The following is a 21,159-nucleotide window of genomic DNA, read 5'->3' on the forward strand; positions in this document are numbered from 1 at the left end:
TTGAGTCGTATTTTCATTTTCATTCGTCTCAAGGTATCTTTCGATGTCTTCCTTGATCTCATTGTTAACCCATTCATTGTTTAGTAGCATGTTATTTAGCCTCTACGTGTTTGTGTGGTTTTCAGTTTTTTCTTGTAATTGATTTCTAATTTTATACCACTGTGGTCGGAGAAGACGCTTGATATGATCTCAATCTTCTTAAATTTATTGAGACTTGTTTTGTGGCCTAACATGTAGTCTATCTTGGAAAATGTTCCACGTGCACTTGAAAAGAATGAACATTCTGCTGCTTTGAGCCGAAATGTTCCAAGAATAACAATGAAATCCATTCGGTCTAGTGTGTCACTTAAGGCCACTGTTTTCTTGTTGATTTTATGTCTGAAACATCTGTCCATTGGTGTCAATGGGGGTGTTAAAGTCCCCTACTGTGACTGTGTTACTGCTGATTTCCCTTAATGTCGGTCAATATTTGCTTTATATATTTAGGTGCTCTTGTGTTGGGTGTGTAAATGTTTACAAGGGTTATATCCTTGTTGGATTGATCCCTTTATCATTATGTAATGACCTTCTTTGTCGCTTATTATGGCCTTTGTTTTAAAGCCTATTTTGTGTGATATAAGTATTGCTACCCTAGCTTTTTTTTATGTCCATTTTCATGAAATATCTTTTCCATCCCTTTACTTTCAGTCTGCGTGTGTCTTTCAATCTGAACGAGGTCGATTGTAGATAGCATATGTATGAGTTTTGTTTTCTTATCCATTCAGCTTCCCTATCTTTTGATTGGAGCATTTAATCCACTTATATTTAAAGTGATTATTGATAGGCATGTAGTTATTGCCATTTTATTAATCATATTTATGGGTTTTTTTTATTTTTCCCCTTCTTTTTAAAAAAGTCTCTTCAATATTTCTTGTTTCCTTTTGCTGTTTTCCTGAAATCTTTTTTTTCTCATACAGGCCATTTCTTGAAAGTGTATGTTTGGGTTCATTTTTCATTGCATAATCCAAGGAATCATAAATCATGCCAAAGCCAATTGTCTTGCCTCCATCAAAATGGGTTCTGAATCTAAATAAAAAGATCACATCTGGTGCCATTTTGTACAGTTTGGCTAGTTTTTCACAAATTTTTATCTTAGGCACTGTTGCCTTTCCTGGGCAAAGGATGTTGAGGACCATTTGTTTTCTTTGAAGTTGTCTATTGCTCATGAACTTCCTGGTCTGTACAGTTACAGTTTTAGTTATGATGGTAGGCAGCCCTCAAGGAGCCAGGGAAGAAAAGAGCTTGTCAAGCATTTTTTAATTGTCTTCAGTGGAAAGTTTGGCATAAATCACTTAGTCATCCTTACAAAAATCAAAACTCTTACTTTATTTTAAAAGGAAAAAAACCATGGCTTCCTATTCCACAGAAGAAAGAGTACTTTATTTTAATTATCAAAGAGTTCTCTTTCATGATGTAATAGCCCCATTAATGAAAATTTGAGGGAAAGAGTTTGCTATTAAGGACTTTTAAAGGCAGACAGTATGAAGAACAGAGTTGGCAACTACTAGCCAAACGCAACTGAAGAATTCTGTTTCCACACACACAAATTCCAGCAAACCATAGCTACCATTAAATCTGCTAGGCATGTAGGCAAGATGTAAACTGCACTTTCATTTGGTGACAGCGTGTCCTAATTGCAGGCAATGTACCTAAATGGAAAACAATGATGTCAAGCCTCTGCTTCAAAATATGACAGGAAAGGAATGACATAAAAAACAGATTCTGGAGATTTGTTGAGGAAGAAAGACCCAGCCCTACCCCTGGCGAGCACCTCCTCTTCCATACACCATAGGCCCAAACTCAGCCCAATTGCCCACTATCCTCACCCCTTAGTTCTCACTAAAGGGAACAATTTATTTGTGAATAGAACCCTAAGATCTCAGGAGAAATCTTTGTCAATATTTTAGCTACTGCCTTACATTCTGCCTCATTCAAGTCCTCTCTTCTTGACTATTGTTCTAATCCACTTTGCCATCAATAAAAATAAGATTTCTAGTTCTTGTCCTAACAATCAGAAATTTTGTGTTGGAATTGCTATTGAGAAATCACTTCATGTTAAAAAAGGAGGAAAGGGAAATTCAGAGAGCTCAACCACCTTGCATAAAGTTATAGCCATTGGAAGATGGGCCAGGGTAGAGCTGCTGCCCCTTGACTTCCTGACACTCTTTGTGTTGACTCTTGGTCATACCATTTTGCACAAGTCCAGGGATCTAGTACCCTGAGCTGTGGGTGTCAAAACTGGGGAACAAACTTCTTAGGGTCTGAAAAGATGTAAAGTATGGTGCTGGCAAGGGCAAAAGGAAGATTTCAAACTCTTTTTGGGCCAGCTAGTGCCTTCCACTCCCAGCCAGACTGTGGTCTGAAATCCTAGTGCTGCCTGCAAAAACGATACGGAGGGACATCAGGCACCTGGCCAACCAACCAATCTGCAAGTCTACAGATTGATTTTTCTCTTGAGCAAGATCTTTTCAGTCAAGCAGACCCAGATTCAAACCCTAGCTCTGCCATTTAACTAGTTGTGTAACTCAGGGAAAGTTGCTTTACCTCTCCAAGCATCTCTTTTCTCTTCTGTACTATAGAGATAATATATTGCCCATACATAGGGCTGTGATGAGAATAATATGAGTTATTATATGTAAATCACCTAGAACCATGCCTGGCACATAGTAAGTGCTCAGTAAATGTTAGCTGTTGTTAGCAGAAAAAGCAAAATCGAGAAAGGTTTAATGGCACATGGGAAGGTTTAATACCATGGCTTTGTGCTAGGTATCCTATCCCTATTTCAGAGTTGAAGATACTGACACTCAGAGTTCAGATACTGACACGCAGAGAGACTATGACTTTCCCAGCCAACAAGTGATGCAACTGGAGTCTTGTTCCAAATTAGGTACTTTGCATATTTTATCCCATTTCATTCTCTCAGCAACCTCAGCTGATCAGCATTATTAGTTCCATTTGACAGGTATGGTAAATGTAAATACCTTGCCTAGGGTTATACTCTTGACCAAGGGCAAAGCCAGGATTCAAACTCAGAACTTGCTGTCTCCAAAGTCTTTGCTCTGCTGACTGAGGCGCCATGAAGCATTTTGTAGAACAAAGCAGAGGTGTGTCCCAGCTGTTGTGGAGAGTCGGTATGACTGAACCCAGGGTTTGCCAAGGGAGTGAGGGAACCTAGACCTGATATTTGAGTGGAACTTCAAAGGTCCTGTGGCCCAAGCCTTCCTTTGTCCTGTACATCGACTTCTTCGATAGCTCACCTCTGCTTGAACACTCTTAATGTCTCATTTTTTAACAGTCCTGATGGATCAGGAAGCCTTTATTTCAGGAGAAATGTACCACCTGCAACACTGGTCCCAGTCTCACCATCCTGTGCCACACAGATGTTGCCTTCACATGAAATAATGATGACAATAATAATAATAATATAATGGTGACTATTTTTTGAGGGGGTACATTGCACTAATCACTGTGCTACAGACTTTTGTATGTATTATTTCATTTAGTGTTCTAAACTAACTGTTGTGCCCACCCTAGCAAAAACAGAAAGTTCCCAATTTATGAACTAATAGTGTTCCTAAAATTCTTTTGTAAGGCTGTTGTTTGGATGAAACTGCTTTTTCATATAAACGATATTATAAATGGCCGTGGGTGCCCCCAAGAAACCTCTCAACATTTGGCTTACCCATTACACCCTGATGGGCCACCAGGCATTTAGAGTGAAAAAGAACAAACTTATGGGTTATACCATAGTTGCAGATACTAAACTATGAGTTATACCATAGTTGCAGATACTAAACTTAGAGATATCGGGAAAAAGATATTTTTTCATTGTCAATGCCAGCTGCTTGAGAAGCACCAGTCTGGAAGAATACAGCTAACTTTCCATCCTGGGGCAACCATTTCTGAGAACTGGCTCCAAGCCAGTTTTCTCTTACTGATAGAGCCAGACAGTGATGACCCAAGAATTTTTTTTGCCCAAATAATCGCCCACAATGGCGGAGATGATGTGGAGTTCCAGAAGAGTCAGCCAGGCCTAGCTTTGACACTTTCTGCATGTGTGGCCCTGGACAAACTGTTTGACATCTATGAGGGTCCCATGTGAAAAGTTGGAACACCACAGTTCTTCCTGGGTGGCAGTGATGATTCAAAGAGACAATATGTGTCAAGAACCTAGAAAAGCCTGTGGCACATAGTAGGTGCTCAATAAATGGTGACTTGTATCATTAAAAATAATCGAAATTCTACAAGGTCTGTGCCTAGGAGAAAAAGATGGGGAAAGGAGCAGTCCAAGTGCCCAAGGCATTGGGCAGAACCTATGATCTAAGGAGGTGGGTTTCTTTGATCTTGCCCAGCATCTCTGCTCAGCAATGAACTAACAATTAAAAGTAAAGAAGCAAGAACTAAACAGAGGTCTCAGAAAGACCCAGGATTTTGAAATAAGATAGGAGGCTGGCTTCGGTGATCTAGGACAGCCTGGAAGCCTGCTGATAACCTGGGAGATAAGGTAGTAACTTCAAGTAACAACTAATATCAAAGGCAGATAGAAGCAGCCTGAAAAAGAGGCTAGACTGGTGTTTCTCAAACTAGAACCCATAGACATAGTCTTCAGACTGTGCTAGTTCGCCAAGAGCTTTTAAACTTGGAAAGTCATTTTTCTTAATAATTTGCATAGCTACCTTATAACAAAATTCCAGTACCAGCATTCAGGCCTGTCATTGCCTAATAGCCATTGGGTGCAACTTTAATGGCCATTGAATATTAAGGAAGAAACAGAGATGAGAATAACATGTAAAGGATGCACTTGTGACAAGAGAAAGGGAAACAACATTTGTGCATGATATAAAAACTAAGACTTTGCAATAGTTCAAATAGAGAACAATGGAGGAAAATTGTTTCATCACAGTGGAAAAAAAATAATGCCAGATTCCACGTAGCCTGTGTGAAGGCCACAAGCACCCTTTTCCTGTTTAACCAGGTTTCAGTAAGACAGTATCATGCACTGATGTAAGTAATGTCGTTCATTTATATTTCATTAATCTTATCATTTTGACTATATTTAATTTATACATTTGTTTTGGTTTTGTTGGGTAGTTAGACAGATTCAGTGATGGGGGAACAAAGGGGTGAAGGCCAAGCCCAAAGACAACCCAAAGACTGCCCAAAGAACACTCATTTTGTAATTAAAAATCACTCCTGCATCCTGAGACAAAGGATGGGAGGACCACAACCTATAGCCGGTTTAACTCAGCCATAGACGCATGTGCAGTAAGCACTGCTCTGACCCTCTCTTCACTTCAGCCTCGTTATACCATTATTATAATATCATGCCTATGACCAGAAGTTCATGAGTCTATAACAGACTGAATTCTGGGTAACCGCATGCACAGTAGGCAGGGAGTTATATAACAGCCAAATGTGAATCAGAATGATCTCACACGCCAATCACCTGGGGAACATCTTTGTAACCTCCCATCATAGCCCTAATATAATACAGACCTCCCCACTTACACGAGGTTACAGCCTTCTTCTCTGTAACCAACCCCTCACTTGGAGCATACTTTTGATTTCACATGGTTATAACCAGTTTAGGCGTGACCCATTTCTACCTCAAAACATGCCTTTAATAAATCTTACATCTCATAAATCTCACTGAGCTAGAATTATTTTCTGCATTGGTGAAAAGAACTGAGAATCCTTAGTGTTACCAGGGCAACACTGGAGTTCAGATCATCCTGAAGGGTGACAGTTTTATTGTTGTAGAGGTAGATAATTCAGATGTTTAATTTTGGGTGTATACAAATTTATATAATGCTAAAGCTTAAGTCACAAAATAACCAAAAGGTGAAGCAACCCAAGTGTCCATCATAGGATGAATGATAAACAAAATGTGGTCTATATGTACTACTGAATATTATTGAGCCTTAAAAAGGAAATTCTGACAAATGTGGCAACATGGATGAAGCTTGAAGACATTATGCTAAGTGAAATAAGCCAGTTGTAATGGGACAAATACTGTATGATTCCACTTACATGAGGTACTTAGAGTAGTCAAATTCATAGAGACAGAAAGTAGAATGGTGGTTGTCAGGAGCTAGGGGATGAGAGATGGCGAGTTAGTGTTTAATGGGCATAGAGTTTCAGTTTGGGAAGATGAAAAAGTTCTGAAGATGGTGGTGATGGTTGCACAATAATGTGAATGTACTTAATGTCACTGAACTGAACACCTAAAAATGGTTAAAATGGTAAATTCTATATTATGTGTATTTCACTATGTTAACATAAATAAATAAAATTAAGCTAAAGTCAACACTGAGAATGGGTCAAACTTTTTTCATTAAAAATAACCACACATGGGATTTCTTGGTTTACCTCAGGGTAAGATAGCCTGGGCCCTAGGGCTCATCCTTCTGGGTAGAATTTTTAGGACTAGAGAATAGATTGCTTTCCCATCAGCATCATTATCTCAGCCAGACTTTGGAGGAAAAGCAACTCTCCATGCCTAAGCCAAGAGAGCCAATAAACCTGCTTGTGCATCGCAATCACCTGGACAACTGTCAAAATAAAGATTCCTGGGCCCTGCCCTGTGCCCACTGAATCATAATTATCAGAGTAAGGTCTGGAATCTGTGTTTTTTCACAAGCTCCCCAAGCCCTTCTGAATGCCCAGTCTATGTGCCCATTGAATCAGAATTATCAAGGGTAAGGTCTGGAATCTGTGATTTTTTACAAGCTCCCCAAGCCCTTCTGAATGCCCAGCTTATAGAGATATCAAAGCTGGGTGGCTTAGAGGCCCGGAAGGGCCCAGGTTTGCAATCACTGGGTCTGTGTGACTTTGAGCAGATCATCCAGCCTCTCTGGGTCTTACCTTTGAGCCAGGCACAGAAATACTTATGTTATGTAGGGCTCATTCTGAAGACTGGCCATAATGTACATTAGGTACCTAGCATGGGGCCTAGCACATACTAAATGTTCAAAATGTAGCTGTGGTTAGAATTCAAGAGCCAGAAGAGGCTGGCCCCATTGGTACTAGCAGAGAGGTGAGAGCTGAGTGGCCCTTTCCTTTGGAACAGCTCCTGAATAGATTGCTCTGTCCAAATGCATGTTTCCTGGAGGGGGAGCACCTTTAACCAGGGATGCGAACATGGCTTGTCATTTTAGCTCTGAAAAAGGAGACAGAAGTTATCAAGGGGAAATTCCTTCTCACCAGGAATCAAAATAGTGCTGTGGGGAATCCCTGTCCTTTTTGCCCCTACCATCCTCATCCCCATCCCCAGAACTGCAACCTCTCCCAGGAAGAGAAGTATAGGTCACCTGGGGTTCGAATCCTGCTGTGTTTTGAGAAAATCACTTACCCTCTCTGAGCCTGAGAAGGAGGAGGGTGACAGCCATTCATTTGTTCAGGAGATTTTTATCGAGCACCTTCTAGGTTAAGCCTTCTACTAAGAGACTGCCATGAACATGGCAGCGCAGAGACTGCCATGAACATGATAGACACAGGCTTTATCACAGGCTGACAGTCCAGTGGGAGAGTCAGTCTTTAGTCAAACGACCCACAAATATCTAATTACAAAATAAAATATTTACCTTAGAAAGTTGTTATCAGGCAATGATTCTTCCAACAATTTTTTAGCAGCAGATGCTTCGTTCAAATAGTCTTACACAGAAAGTTGGTATGGAAGATAGATCAAAAGGAAACTGCACAGAGTTCTCTGGGAATATCTCCAGGACCGTAGGGCTTCAAGGAGCCCAGCTGGAAACCAGTGTTCAGAGAGAGGTGAGGAAATGTCTGCAGGTGGCTGAGCAGAGTTCTGGCCCATTGTGGGCACTGGAGACACAGCGGTTTCCATTCCCAATGCTGTCATTTCTCTATATATAGGAGAGAAGGAGACCTGTTTAAACGGTAGTAGGGGCGGGGGGCAGTGAGGACAGGGGCCAGAGTCAGCCTCAACCCCTGTATCTCTTAGCTGGCAGAGCCCCCCGCTGCTCAGAGCTCCTGTACATCCTGGCTGAGGGTGCCTCAGTGGCTGGAGTCTGGGGGGTCACTGGCAGGTGGGGACACATTGACTCTGAGCGCACACATGTTGGAAGCCAGCTTGCTGCAGCAGCCTATTATCTGATGGCACGCTTCCTTCATCAGTGCTAATATCCATGTAGTGAAACAATGAAAGGGTTTCCTATCAGTTCCAAATAGGACGTGAAAAACTCTCAGGGCTAAGAGTAGAGGATGCTGGAATAGGGCAATGGGAAACGCCTGAGTCACCGGAGGGCCTCTTTGATTCCAATGGCCCAATCATTGGAAAGGAAAAAGAGAGAGAGAGAGGTTCATTAATGGTCAGAGGGAGGGGACAGGAAAGACTGGCCCTTAACATGGGGCCTCCCCAGAGGGCCGAGAGTGGGAGAAGCCTGGCTGTGGGGTCACCACCCAGAGAAAGAAAAAGAGCCCACAGCTTCATCCACCTCTACCCAGCCTCAGCACTTCCACAAGCCACACTCTAGAGGCTATCCCAGTTTCCACAAATAAAAGCTTTTTTTGAGAAAGAATTTTCGGAACATATTTGTCTCAGATCACTTGCTCAACCAGGAGCTGGACAGCTGCAGGGCTGACCCAGGACAAGGAGATTACTTGCTCGCCACCTTGTCCTGGGGCTCCAGGCAGGTCCTTTGGCCTTATAAGCAGTTCAGATTTTCTGCAGAAAAAATGGAACAGTCACACATACAAAGAGTTTCTCAGGCCAATTCCAACCCAAAGTCTTTCAGAATGGATCCTCTGTCTCCCCTCCGGTTGGACACAAGCCCTCTCCTTTTCTCTTCTCTAAGAATGCACTAGTCCATTATTCTCTAGAAGACAAAATGTAAACATGCTCAAGCAAGGCAGAATGACTATGAACTCCGTGGCCAGTGAATGTTCTCATGCCTGTATTTCCAAAGTGAATTGTGTATTCCAGTCAAACTACGTGGCCCTGGTTATCAGTCTCAGAAGTTAAAAGGAGCCTCTTGTCCCTCGAGCCTGAGACTCTCATGGCCTTTCACTCAAGGAGCCAGAGCCAGCCTCCATCAGAGCTTTAGTTGGCCCAAGAAAATGATTCAAGCCAATCTTGCTTACATAATGGTTATCTTTGGGGTTGGAAATTATTGAAATTAATGACTTTCCTAATTGTCCTTACTTGCTGGTGATAGCAGATGATACCCATTTTTAAGCTCCTCCAGTAAGACAGGAATATTTGAACGTATGTGCATATCACTTGGGTGCCTGCCTCACAGCATGTGCATGCAGTAGTGCTCTGCTCATTGTTAAACAACAGCTTTTAGGAAAAGCCTTTTGGTGATGCACTAAGAAGTGTACAGGTTCTGTGCATAGTAGGGGCTTGTGAATGTGCATTAAATGAAACTGAACCGAAGGAAGCTCATTCAACATGTGTCATGTAGGGGTCTGCTTCCCCAGGAAATATGTGTCTCGGGGGAAGGGTGAAGGCTCCTTGGGCTCAATTCCAGAACAAGGTGGAGGCTTCTGAGAGAAAAAGGCCCAGCTCAGCTCCAAGCTTAGAACAATGCCCAGCACTCAACACACCACAGGTGTGTGTATGTTAGGAAATTCTTCTTGAAGCCTCCGAGGTCAGGGGCCAAAGCCCAGAGGTCTGGCTGCATTTATTGTCCATTGTCCCCAGCCAGAACAGGAAGCACTTTCTGTTCCCAATTGCTCGAGTGGATTAATTTACAGTGAGGGGCTCAGAGTTGGTGCCCAGCACCTGTTTTCCCCTCTGAGAGGCCAGCTTCCGGGCACAGGGTGTTTTCAGAAGGGTCTCCCTCTTCACAGACACAGTCCCCTTCAGAGCCACTCTGGCTGCGCCTCTGCCATGTTCCCCTGTGGGCCGCAGGGGATGCTCTGAGAGCCCAAGGACTGGCCTGTCTCAGTGCTGCACTGCTCTCTGAGCCACCCACAGGGGTCGGAGGAATCAAGCCCTGTGGGATGCACACCACACTAATCCCAGAACAAACAATGACAACCAAACCTCAGTAACGGCACTTTCCTTTTCGCTGAGGATCTACTCTCTGTGCTCGGCGCAATTAGATGACATACACGCACTCTTTTTGTTTTCATTTGATAAAGGTGTGAGTCCCATTTCACAGATGAAGAAACTGAGGCTCAGAGAGGCTACATGAGTCCTAGATCAAAGTGGTGGGTCTGTTCTCGGTCCAGAACTCCCTACAACGACAGGGAGCAGTGGGGCTGAGGAGAGCGGGGGGCATCTGTGCCACCTCCAGAGGACATGTGCCATTCAACTCCAGCCTGTTGTTACCTTGAAGTAAAGTAGGCCCTGTATGGCCAGATTTCCATGTGGGATCTCCACATTTTCCACATTAGTAACTTGAACAATAAATTCCTAAATACTAGGTAGGGCAGAGAAAGCCTGCCAACAGGCCCTGCTTTCTGCCTCTGCTCTGTGCCACTGTCCAACAGTAACAATGAGCACTTACTGTATGCTAGTGCTGCCGCACTATGCTCCCCTTTGTTTTGTTGTTGTTGTTGTTTGTTTGTTTAGCTGTGAAACCACAGTTTTATTTATTTATTATTATTTTTTATGGTGACATTGGTTGTACTCCCCTTTGGACAGATGAGGAAATTGAGGAGAAAAATGCACACTAGCTGGCCCAGCACCCAGCGAGTCCCAGTCAACTCGCTGCATTCCTGCCCCCCTCAGCCATATCTTCATCACTGTCCATCCGGAAAGCAGGAGAAGAGTGGGAAGTCTGGTGGAGAATGGAGCCACCAACCCTACCTCTGTAGGTCATTTTCTTTTCCTACTATGACCCTGAGACCATCACCCAGACCCCCCACCAAACACATACTATCCGTTAACTAGCAGGGCTGGAGTGCACAGTGCCATCACAATTCTTCCAACATAAGCTTGGCTCCTTGACTCTGGTAGCCCAAGATGGTTCCTCATTCCCTCTCTCTGCCCAGGCCCTCCGCCCACCTGTCCCTCCCCCAGCAGCCTGTCGGTTGGAAAGCTGTGGGCACTCTGCTAGCCCTGCTTCCTCCTATACAAAGTGGGATGGACAAGCCATTCCCCTGAGTGACAAGGCTGCCCTTTGTGGAGGGGGAGATTAGAGGCGGCATGGGGACTGTGCAGTCCTCGCCTGGATGACAGGAGACATCAACCCTCACGATGCACAGTCCGCACAGTCCAGAGCGAGGAAAACCTTGACAGGCCTGGAGGGGATCCAAGAGAGAACAGAGGGAGGGGGACACACTCTGAAAACACAAAGGCCAGGCCTGTCTTCACACCTGCAGGATGAATGAGCGGGGGGCTGGGGTAGCAGTGGGGGCCATAGGGCATGAATAATTTGCTCTGAAAGAAGTATGTCACAAGGAGATAGCTCAGCCAGACACTTCAAATAAAGGCAAGCAGCCTCAATGATAGTAGACATTCTTTGCCACCAATGCACTGCTGAGACCTAAGTGCTGAGATGTCATTAAAGAAAGGCATATTGAACCCTTCACAGTTATTTTTATTTAAAAAAAAAAAAAAGTGAGAGTGAGAGAAAGAAAAAAAATACTACCACAGAAGCAGGTATTAGTCTTTGAGCTCTGAGAAAAGCCGGAAAGTGAGTTCTGGCGCCTTAATTTTACCTTTGTTGAGAAGAACAATGCTTCCTTGGGGACTGTCTGGAGAACCAGGTGTGCTCATCCTCCTTGCCTCTGCATCTTTGGCCACCCTGCTACCCAGTCTAGGCACCCTCCCCGCCACTTACCCAAACTTCCAGAATCAGCTCCAATAACTTCTCCTTCATGTGAGGACCAACCCAGCCAACCACCCCCTGTTCTCACTCCCTCCTCTCAAACTTCTTCATTTTGTACTCAGGTGTGACCTTATCTTTTGACATACTGACCCAACCAAGCCCTCAGAACACAACACATGGTTGTGTTCCATGTCCCCCAACAGAGCACAGTGTTCTGTATACAGTGGCCACTCACTAAATGTCAATTGATAAAGACAATGACAATGCCTTCTTTTTATCTAGGGAAAACAAGGCAGTGAGACTAAAAGTAATATTAGTTGACCCCCTTGACTTCCATTCACAGAGGAATAACTAAATAAATTCTGAGAGAGCCCACCAAGGACCTACTCTGGAGCCACCTGAAAGAATGAGACTGACCTGTGTGTTCACATAGATGCAGATCACAGAATTCATCAGGAAAAGTTTCAGCATGGCAGATAGACCCCTGGAAAAAGTCATGGGTCTTCTTCCAAAACTGTTAACTGGGGTTACCTCTTCAAAATTTGGATTGGAGGAAGAAGTAGGGCTGAGGAAATTTCACCTTTTATTATACATATCTGGGTATTTTAATTTTTACGTTGAGTATGTATTACTTTTACAATTAAAAATATATATTCTTAATCCATGTGGTTTAGGGAGAGCTAAACTCTTTCCCAAGCTGGGGCTCCAAAGCATGTTTTTGTCCAAGGAAGAAAAAAGTAGGATCAAAAGATGGCTGCCACAGCTACAGGGCTCAAAGGGAGGAGGGCAGAAGAAGGGTAAGCACTGACTTTAGTCTCCATAGCCCTTTTTGAGGACAGCAAAAGTTTTGCCTGAAATCCTCCAAGCAAAACCCTCACTTCTCTTTGGCCAGAGCAGATCACATGGTCACCCTAGCTGCAAGGGAGACTGGGAAGATGAAGGCAAGACCCACACAAGGCTTAGACCAAGAATGGATTTCGTCTTAGAGAAGCTCTACTCTAACCCAGAGGTCCTCTGCCCACTTACTTTTCCTCTTGCCTCAACTCTACTGCAACTTTTCCTCTTCACTTTTAAAAAGGGATCTATCTCCCAAGGCAAAGGTTCACAGTAACCCTTATCCCTGCTTATAGAAACTGCTACACCCTGCCAGCAAGTTTCTGTTGGCATTATTCAGCCATATTTTTTTCTTTCATTTTCTTTGTTTAATTTCACACACACACACTTCAGAATTCTGCGTTTCAGTCTTGCGGCCACCAGGGGGGCATCTGCCTAAGAATACAGCTAACAGCAAAGAAACCTGACACCAAGAACTAGAGAAACCTGGAGTGCCATTGTTACTGAATCACCTCCCAAAATTCAGGTCCATGTGTCCAGGTAGTGAGACACCAGTGCTTGGAGACAGAGGAAGGTTTATTCAATTTGGCCAAAGTGAGAGGACTGGGTCTACAGCCATGCCACCCTGAACATGCCCAATCTCGTCTGATCTCGGAAGCTAAGCAGGGTCAGGCCTGGTTAGTACTTGGATGGGAGAAGACCACCTAGGAAGACCAGGTGCTGTAGGCTTAAAAAAAAAAAAAGTCAGAACCGACCCTTCTAGTTATATTGCTTTGCATGTAACTCTGTTCCGGCACTTCACCACACCTACTACACACAAAGCGAGAGGACTGGAGAGCAAGATCTCTCAAATTTGTCTTCTCAAAAAGCAAAAGTAGGAAGTTTTAATGTAGCCGGGGAGTAGGAGATTGAGGGGAGTATCAGAGAGTCTGTGTTTCTTCAGTTACAGATAACATTTTGTGCAACCAGACTTCTGGGTGGCAGCAGCTAGTCTCAATTTTCTTAAAGGCATTTATTCCTTCTGCAAAACATAAATATATTTTCCTGCTTGACAAAGAAACAGTACATCAGCAACACAAAATTATATTGTGAGAACAAGGGCTGTTGGGTTGAAGAACCAAGATTCTGCAAAATATTTCATGATTGTGCATCAGTGACGGTATCTTTAAAGCAAAAAAGTGGAAATTAGACATCTTGTGACTATCACCATTGTTCAAGCTATTGTATATAATTAGCTATATTTTTCTATTATCTCAAGCAAAGTATACTTTTAAACATTTCTCCTGGAACTTGCTTCAGAACATGACTAATATCCTTTCTTAGTCTTTGACTATAAGCTACGTGACAACCAAAGCAATTGAAACATTTAGTTAAAGCCTATACTTATCTCTCTTGATTCTATGATCTAACACCTAAACATATTTACTGTTAACTGTCAGTTTCGCTGTTGACCCACAAGCCCTTTAGTCGGCCATTCTTGAAACTACTCCTAGTTTTTTAAATGAATGAACCGATAAGTTACTTTTCCCTCTTCTTATGTCAGTTTGGGTTGAGTTTCTGTCTCTTAAAACCAAAAGAAGATCTGACTACTACAGAAATGATCTGAGAGCTGAGTTTAGTCATGTGTCCTAACATGTGGCTACCTTACCCTGGTGGGTATGTGGATGTGGTAAATCCTACAAATGTCTACATTGCCTCTGGCCTCAGGAACTCAGTAGGATTGGGTCACGTCATCATCCTTCAACCTGTGGCCTGTCCAATACTCTCCCCAAGATTTCTACAGGTACCTCAGGGTTTCTATTTTCATGACTATTTATGACTCCCCATTGACTCTGTTCTCACTCATCCCTCTGTGTCCTGTGTCTTCCCTCATCTCCTCATGACTTGGAGACGAACCTTCATCCTTTTCCTTAATCCACTTCCCTATATGCCAAAGACCACCCACATGAGACACTGAGAACATGGATTTTCTCAAATCTTTAGGGCAGTTTAAATGACAGCAATGTAAGCTTCAGTTGGATAGCAACACCCTAGCCTAGCGTAATTAATAAGAATAATTAAGAGTCCTGCAACAACCACATCACCAAGAATTTCTTGTTGGCTCCCTTTTCCATGGACCCTAATCCTCCCTCCTTCCCATTCTCTCCCCTTTCTTCTCAGCTCTCCCAAATTTCAGTTCATTTCTTAGCACAATGGTGTAACTTTATTTTCTTATCTCCTTGCATACCACGACTCTTGTCCTTCTAGAACACTTCAGAAAGGCATTTTTCTACATAAAAAAGGTCCCTCCCTAAGAACTCTAGTGCTGGCTATCTATAGTTACTATCTGCCTTCTAGCATTTGTTTCCCTCTTATAAGCACCAGAGTGTGCTACATGTGTGGGGATCAAGTGAAAAAAACATGGTTCTTGAAACAGGAAATCAAACCAATTCGATTGTACAGAAGAAATAAAAGCCCATAGATGTCTAATCTGAAAGAACAGACATATTTACATACCAAAGCAGATCTCTAGGCAAAATGTCATCAATTTTATTCTCTTTGGCATTCTCCCACAACGCAAGCAGGCAACACAAAAGTGGCAGTGACAGCTTGTGATCTTCTCACCTTCGTCTTAGTAAACATTGAGACATTCAGGAAAATTTACAAATATCCTCCCTCCGCTGAATGATGTCATGAATGGTGGCAATGAGAGTTAGGCTCCAAGCCTTTAAGAAATAAGGTTGAGCACGAGAATCATTTTAGTGAAAGGCAGCTGACCTTCCTTGCCATCCTCTTCTCAGATTTACCTGGGACCACATTATGGTCCAGTGCAATCAGCCAGTGAGGCTGGGAGCATTGGAGAACTCTGGGCCTTCTCGGGGCTCTCCCCACCCTTTAAGTCCCACCTTAACTCCCCACAGCAAGCCCCTGATCCTGGACATGCTCTTGCCTTTTACCAAAAGCCAAGAACCTCCTGACTTGGTTTTCCTGACTCCAGCCTCTGACCCGCCCTCCCCCTTCCACACAACACAGTTTTTCTAAAACACGAATCCAGTCCTGTTTAGAATTCACAAATGAAGCATATTCCCAGGACTCGAGTCCTTCTTGATGCACCCCTGCCAACTGTTCCAGTCCTTTCTGTCTCAAAATGTCCACCTTGCAAGTTTCAGTAGCCTCTGCATCCCTGCAGTTCTTCCCACCTGCTCAAGCACTGGCACCGGTCACTGCAAAAGCAAAGTATACTTCAAGAGGCTCTGTGGGGGGTTTTTTTTGAATCACTTCATTCAAATCCTCCACCCTGTTTCATCCTCCCTTGATCTTGGGCCCTTTTGTCCAACTCTAGTCTTATCATTTTCTCATTCAACACAATCCACAGGAAATGCACCATATCACTTGTTCCACAATGTTTTCTGATGCCTCATCTCATGTGCTGCAGACACCTTTCTGACTTCTGACCCTGACCATACATACAGTGCTATCACCCATGAAGTATTTAGAACCATTCTGGTGAAGCCATTGAATTTAATTGTCTGGGGACAGGTATTTTTAGAAACTCTCCAAGGTTATTCCAATGTGCAGACAGGGCGGAAGCCCCTGGGGTGAGCTCACAGTATCTATAACTGATGGAGTTCTCTGAAGTAGCATGCAGTTAGCAGTAAATGCTCACAGTACAAGGACCAGCCTGGACTGTTTGTATTCTCCAGAAGATAAGATGGGTTTTTTAAATTGGTCCAAAGTAAATGTTTGTGGGTATATTCAAGTCAATGGATTCAGTCAATGAAACCCTTGCTGCTCAAATGTGGTCCATGGACAAGCAGCATCAGCACCACCTAAGAGCTCATCAAAAATAGAAGATCTCAGGGACTGCCCCTGATCTACTGAATTAGAACCTTCCTTTTCACAAGATCCCCAGGTGATTGAAACACATTAAAGTTTGAGCAGCCCTGCCCCAAACTTGAAAATGCTGAAGGATGAGAATGTATGTATACTCCTATCCCAGGTTAACATCCACACAAACAGGCAGAAAGCATAAATGATTGAGGCGGCCCTTGGGAGGCATTAAGGGATGCTAGGGACTGTGGCTAATGAAGGGTACCACAGCTGTGGCCCCTGCCTGCACTTGCCAGTTAAGATTCAAGCCCAGGGGCTGCCAGAGAGTCCTATTCTTCAAGAGAATACTGAACTTAGGGTTTTCTTTAGGAGACATCTGTATGTCGACCACAGCTTCTTCCTTATTTTGCCCCCCTTTTCAATGTTTTCATGGCATATATCCCTAACACTTACTGCAATTTACTTCTTTGCTGCATTTATTGTTTCTTGTTGTCCTCCCTTCTAGAATGCAGAGATTTTTGTCTCTTGTGTTTGCTTTTATTCCCAGAGACTTAGAACTGTCCCAGGCAGATAGTAGTTGTCAATAAACAGGTGTGGAAAGAATTTACCATGTGGGATGACCCAGAGAGCATCTGTGGCTGGCCTACAGGTGACCTCTCTGCAGCTATATATGAAGGAAGCTGGAATACAGCCCTCTAGCAATGGTGGTCTGGGCTGGAAGGCCATGAGGCCAAGACTCTTATCCTTAGGAGACTCTAAGAAGCTATCCTTCCTATTAGTTTTCTTTCTCCTCCCTCATTGCCCTGTGGGATCATAGGTGTGGGTGAGGAGCCCTGGAAGGGAGACCTGCCTACTCAAGTCCCAGGGGTGAGCCTCTGAGGAGAGCTTTTGTGGAAAACCAGCAGGGCAGGGTCTGTGAGGTAACCCAGAAGAGGTCAGGGGCCATTTCAGCTGAGCTTTGCTTTCACAAGGGACCTTGAGTTCAGACTTTTTTATATTATCTCCGTATGAGGTTATACTTACAGAAGCCTTTTTTCTTAAAGGTGTTAATCTGTGCAGTTTAAACAATCATTAAGATCTCAGAATTTCTCACAATGCCAATCTGTCTTGTCATTAATATCCATAAGGTTGTCTTGCTCCTGCAGGGAGGGACCCTGGGACAGAATTCACAGAGTTCTTGGGGGACACTCTCTGCTTGTAGGTTTCTTCCCTACTGATGAACAGAGCGTTCCTATCAGGGGACCATTGGGCCTTGATGCCCTCCCCCTGTGGCCTGGCCCAGAGCCCCTCAGAGAGCAGGAAAAGAAATAACTGCAAGTAGAGGCATGCCAAATTCTTTTGGGGGTTGGAAGGGATGGGGGAAGCATGTCCTCAAGCCACTGTCCATTCAAAGACCATATGGCCTGCCCTTGTGGTGAAGAAGATGGGGCCCAGGGCAGTGCCCACCCCCAATCTCACCTTCCCCCACCCCACACACATGGGCTTGCATGAACTTCCAGCCTGTTGCTGCACTGGGGCTGGAGTATCTCTTCCCTGAGCAGTGGCTGCCCCCAAGAGGGCAAAGACTTCTGTAGGCATTTTCCTGTACAAGGAAAGCTGGCTGAGAGGAGGCTACCATGTGGCAGGGGAGTGAAGGAAGTTTGGGGGGGGGGTCCACTGTACACACCCAGTAGGATGTGTGGGCCCCAGAGGTTCCTGGGGACTCAGGAGGATAGCCCCTGCTAGGCTTCCTATAGGAGGGGACTCTTGTAACAGGAAAAGGTGGGCTTGGGGACAATCCAATATAGAGACTGGGCCAAGTCAGCATTGTGGAAAGTTTTTCATTTTTGTTGTTTTTTTGTTCATATTTTTTGTTTTCCTTTTATTATTAAAAACTTCAAACTTTTTATAATAGTAAACAGAATACTATAATGACCCTTTGTATACCTGTTACCCAGTCTCAACAATTAACTCAAGGCAATGTTATTTCATCTATTACAGGATTGTATTTACCACATAATTGCTCCCATATTGTTTGTAGCAGATTGTATACATCATACCATTTTATTTGTAAATATTTTAGTATGTTTTTCTGAAGGAAGAAAAAATTTCTTAAACATAACAATAATAACATTATAACACCATTTTTTAAATTAACATTATTTCCTTAATATTATCAAATATCTAGTGTTGTTGGTTGAATTGTATCTCCTCCCCCCCCCCCAAAAGATATGTTGAAATCCTAACCGTCAGTACCTCAGAATGGGAGTCTATTTGGCAATAGACTCTTTATAGAGGTGATTAAGCTAAAATGAAGTCATTATAGGGTGGGTCCACTCTGATCTGACTGGTGTCCTTATTAGAAGAAGAAAATTTGGACATCAAGACAGACTTGCACAGAGGAAATATCATGGGAAGAAATACAGAGAGAACACCGTGTAAAACTTGGAGTTATCAATAACAACAAAAAAACAAATGATCCAATCAAAAAATGGGCAGAGGACCTGAACAGACACTTCTCCCTAGAGGACATACAAATGGTCAACAAATATTTGAAAAGATGTTCAACATCACTACCTATTAGGGAAGTGCAAATCGAAACTACAATGAGATATCATCTCACACCTGTTAGAATAGTTGTAATCAGCAGGACAAGTAATAACAAATGTTGGAGAAGATGTGAAGAAAAAGGAACCCTCATACATTGCTGGTGGGACTGCAAATTGGCACCGTCACTATGGAAAACAGTATGGAGGTTCCTCAAAAAACTAAGAATTGATCTACCATATGATCCTGCAATCCCTCGACTGGGTATTTACCCCAAAGACTTGAAAACCCATACCTGAAAAGATATTTGCACACCGATGTTCATAGCAGCATTATTCACAGTGGCCAGGACATGGAAGCAACCAAAGTGTTCTACAATAGATGATTGGCTAAAGAAGCTGTGGTACATATATTTAATGGAATATTACTCAGCCATAAGAAGAGATGAAATACTGCCATTTGTAACAACATGGATGGACCTCGTGATAATCATGCTAAGCAAAATAAGCCAGACAGAAAAAGTGGAAAATCACATAGGTTTACATCCCACGTATAAGTGATATCACAAAAAGTTGATATCACTTATACGTGGGATATAAACCTAAAAGCAACAAATGAACAGGACAAACAGAGACTCATGGACATGGACTATAGACTAGTGGGTACCAGAGGGTAGAAGTTGAGGGAGGAGGGGAGAGGTAGACGGTTAAAGAGGGTCACATATAGAGGGAGGGTGAAGTGGATAAAGGGGACCAAATATACGGTAGCTGAAGGAAACTGGACTTTGTGTGGTAAACACACAATAGAATATACAGGTGTCAAGTTATAATATATACCTGCAAATTATATAATTGTATTAACCAATGTTACCCCAATAAACTTAATTTAAAAAATAAATAAAAATAAATAAAAATTGGAGTTATGATGTCATGAGCCAAGGAACATCTAGGGCTACCAGAAGCTGGAAGAGGCAAGGATACTTCCCTGGTGCCTTTAGAGAGAGCATAGCCCTGCCAGTACCACCTTGATTTTGGACTTCTAGCCTCCAGAACTATCAGACAATAATTTTTTGTTATTCTAAGCCACCCACTTTGCAATACTTTGTTAAAGCAGCTCTAGGAAACTAATCCCGTCAATGTTCAAATTTCCAATTATCTCACAAATGTCACCTTTTTTCCCCTTTTTTTACAGTTTATTGAAATAAAGATCCAAACAAGGATCACCCATTGCGTCCGGTTAATATGTCTCTTAAGACTTTTTCAGAGGAGGGAGGGGGGAGGTAGGTTGTTTGTTCTGCAGAGTTTATTTCTGTATGGATTTTTCTGTTTGCATCTCCATGGGGTCATCTAACCCTCACTGCTCAGAGTGAGTGTGCTCTGGGGGCAGCAGCAGCAGCATCCAGGACCTTGCTAGAAATGCAAAGTATTATAGTTTTGCCCCAGACCTGCTGGATCAGAACTTCATCTTCACAAGCTCCCTGGTGATTCATGTACATACCGGAGCTTGAAAAGTAAAGGAGTCACACGTTCTTCTCTGCATTTCCTAAACTTTGTCATTAGAGCTAGAGGCTTGATTTGATTCAGGTTTTTCTTTATTAGCAAGGCTATGTCATAGGTGGTGATTGTTCCTTCATCAGGAGGCATGTCATGCCTGGTTGTCTCTCTATTATAATGCTAGAAGTTGACCATTAATGCCTACATTTATTAGGGCTGCAAAATTCTATTCTATTTCCATTATTCCTCTTCACTCAGTGGTAGGAATATATCTGTAACAAAAAAGTTCCTCTTATCTACTATTTGATTATCCAGTGGTACAGTTGATATAGGAAGAGAAGGATAAATGCTCAGTTCTTTCCCTCTTATATACCACTTTTCAAAATGAGTATGTTCCCAGTGGTGACAATGAGTTATTTTGTGTTTGTTTTTAGCAACATATGAACTCATGGATTTAAGCAGACTTTATGCGTTTACAATCCATTGCAGTTCTTATTCGTATTGGCGCTCAGGTGGTTGTCCCATCTTTGGCCAGTGGGAATCGTTCAAATTATCTCCTGAGTCTTTTGGACATGACACTGATAGTCTTGGGTATCTACCTTGCCATCTCATATCACTAGATGTTCCAAACTCACTTTGTGCATCTCCTGCCCCAGACCTGGAATCAGCCATTTCTTTATGGACCTCTGGCTTCATTCAGTGGAGAAGGGTGGTTA

At 43.0% G+C, this 21,159-nt stretch overlaps 2 pseudogenes; one reads left to right on the forward strand and one right to left on the reverse strand.

Moving 5' to 3' along the window:
• LOC105309706 overlaps positions 1-20,593 on the reverse strand; it is a 93,646-nt pseudogene extending 73,053 nt beyond the window's left edge.
• Positions 13,222-13,343, forward strand: LOC111734156 (annotated as a pseudogene).
• Positions 20,594-21,159: the final 566 nt, after the last annotated feature.

This window comes from Pteropus vampyrus, unplaced genomic scaffold (assembly GCF_000151845.1).
Source record: "Pteropus vampyrus isolate Shadow unplaced genomic scaffold, Pvam_2.0 Scaffold818, whole genome shotgun sequence".
NCBI classification, from domain to species: Eukaryota; Metazoa; Chordata; class Mammalia; order Chiroptera; family Pteropodidae; genus Pteropus; species Pteropus vampyrus.